Raw genomic sequence first — 2,856 nt, forward strand, 5'->3', positions numbered from 1 at the left:
CCTTGTCATTTATACATTCATCTCTTTTCAACTATTCAGATAAATAGTGTAATTGGTGTAGTTGTGACATACAGTCTTTTTTTTGCTGCTCATATAGAATATAAAACAAACTTGTTACATTGCTGAAAACCACTCATATCACAAAAATACAATTTAAATCAGTGTGTTCAAAGATTAAGAGACAAAAAGACAGTTTAACAGTTTCTTACTGGTATAAATGTACAGATGCTGTTTGTGTTCTTTCCATTAAACATTTAAAAGAGACAAGACCTTATTTTTTTTGTTTGAATGAAATCATGGTTATGGATTTTGGATCCTCTCTGGGTTGCACCAGCTATGCTGAAGTTCAAATGTAGCCTGTTTTGATGTCATTTCTGATTTAGGACCAAGTTAGAGGTTGAACCAGTTGAGATACAACCAACGTAAGCATAAGTCAAAACTTGAATCTTACACCTACCTCTCAGTACATGCAAAATCTATTAATTTCTGGTTATCATGGTACATCGTTTCAAAATATTGGATAATTTGAAGGAAGAGGAGAAGCAGAGGGTTTTGCTGGCTGTTCTGTGTCAGCAACATGTCCTCCACCATTGGCTGAATATGTTTGATGCTTTCATTTCCACAAGCGTAGATTATTTTATCTGCACTATGATAGAATACTACTTAAATAACCTACATTAAAGCTTTTATTGATGTCTCTTATAATTTCACATAATTTACATTATCATCTTATCACAATGCTTTGTCATAATTTACATACCTTTACATTGCTGTTAGTCGTTTAACAGCGGTTCATTTAAGTCGTTAGTCTGAGAGTAAGCACTTACACAAACATCCCATTAAAATTAATCATCATTTCTGAGATTATATTTTGGTTAGTTTGGGTGATATGCTCTACTATTTAAGATGAAACTTATTTCCACATGGTGCTACCAAACAATGACACAGCTTAAGTAACAAACTAACTAGTTTTAGTGCATGGTTCAGTGTGGACTTTACAGCCTTACATAAAACAACACTTATACCGAGCTGATGCAGCAGGCCACTAATGTATGTTGAGCATACTGCAACAATTTTATTTCTTCTTTCTTCTTTATTTTGTGCAAAAAAAGTTTTTGACAAGACATAAATAGACATCTGACACAATGCACAGGTGGGATGAGAGAACGCCTTGAGGGCTTGGGAAAGAAACCCACCTAACATTGGATTTGAAGCATCTGCAAAGTCCTGTCACAAGATAGAAACAGATCTAGGTGTTCAAAAAGTCTAAAAGCAAGGAGAGATGACAGTTTACAATCATTACTTTGTAATTATATCGCACACAGAGAGAATTCAAGCAAATTCTTTTAAGATATTTTCTTTTGTGGCGGCTGTGGCTCGGTGGGTAGGGTTCCCATCTATCAATCGGATAAACGGTTCGATCCCAGCTCCTGCAGTCACATGCCGAAGCACCCTTGGGCAAGACACTGAACCCCAAATTGCTCCCGCTGTTTTTCAGCGGTGTGAATGTGTGTGAACGAAATTTGATAATACTGATGGTCCCTTATTTTATAGCAGCCTCTGCCGTCAGAGAGTGAATGTGGTGTGAATGGGTTAATGTGATGTGTAGTGTACAAGCACTTTGAGTGGTCAGAAAGACTAGAAAAGCGCTATATATATAACAGTCCATTTACCATTCTAAAAACCAAAATAGAGGAGTGTCTGACTATGAAGTCAAATAGAAAAAGTGTTATAAATACCTGGACCTCTGTGCCTTCCTGAAAACTGTCCAAAGCTTGATCCGCAGAGTTGACTATGTAGAATATCAACAGATCTGATGGGCATCAAAAAGTCTGGATGTACCCCTGCTTGTGGGATAACAGTGAATCTGAGACCTAATGACACAATTGCTGTTAAATTAAATATTATTTAAATTCAGAAGTGCCAATCTGAAGTGTACTGATGTCAAATATGTTTAACAACTACAAGCTTTGAAATAATGGAGCAGTCTGAGCATTCCAGCTGGAGAAAATGACAAATTGTTTGTTTTAAAAAAAGAAGTACATTAGAGAGGTTTCAGATGCGCTTGTCCATACTGCAATTCCGAAAGATATGAAAGAATGAACCATACAGAAGTATAGCATGTCTGAGCTGAGCACAGCTGAGCCTGTCATCAATTATTTCACCTACGATCTTTGCAAAGGAGTAACGTTCAAGTGCGTTATTAAAAATGGGTTCCCCAAGGTTCCATCCTAGGTCCAATTCTTTTCTCCATTTACATGCTCCCATTAGGTCAACTCATCCAGAAACACAATCATACCACTGTTATGCCGATGACACACAACTTTATTTCCTCATCAAACCAAATTATCTGTGAGATCTCACCTCTCTCACCAACTGTCTTGCAGATATAAAAACTTGGATGGCTCAAAACTTCTTACAACTTTACAACAGTAAAACTGAAGCCGTGCTCTTTGGCCCTCAGGATGCCACCAAACTAATTCGCAATAACCTAGGGAATCTGTCAAACTTCATCGAACCATCTGTTAAAACCTTGGATTTATTTTTGATTCAGCCCTCACCTTTGACCCACAGGTAAAATCAGTGGTGAAAAACAGTTTCTATCAGCTCCGAAACATTGCAAAGTTAAAATCAGTTCTCTCTCGAATCAACCTTGAAATAATCATCCATGCCTTTGTATCGTCCCGCCTTGACTATTGTAATTCCTTGTATTCTGGAATCAGTCAGTCGGCCTTGTTTAGTGTAAAGGCCCCACGTCGTTGGAACAGCCTCCCCTCTTCAATCAGGGTCACCCCCTCTGTCGACTCTTTTAAGACTCTCCTCAAAACACACTTTTATATTTTAGTATTTGAGTCC

This window comes from Notolabrus celidotus, chromosome 2, assembly GCF_009762535.1.
Source record: "Notolabrus celidotus isolate fNotCel1 chromosome 2, fNotCel1.pri, whole genome shotgun sequence".
Taxonomy (NCBI): domain Eukaryota; kingdom Metazoa; phylum Chordata; class Actinopteri; order Labriformes; family Labridae; genus Notolabrus; species Notolabrus celidotus.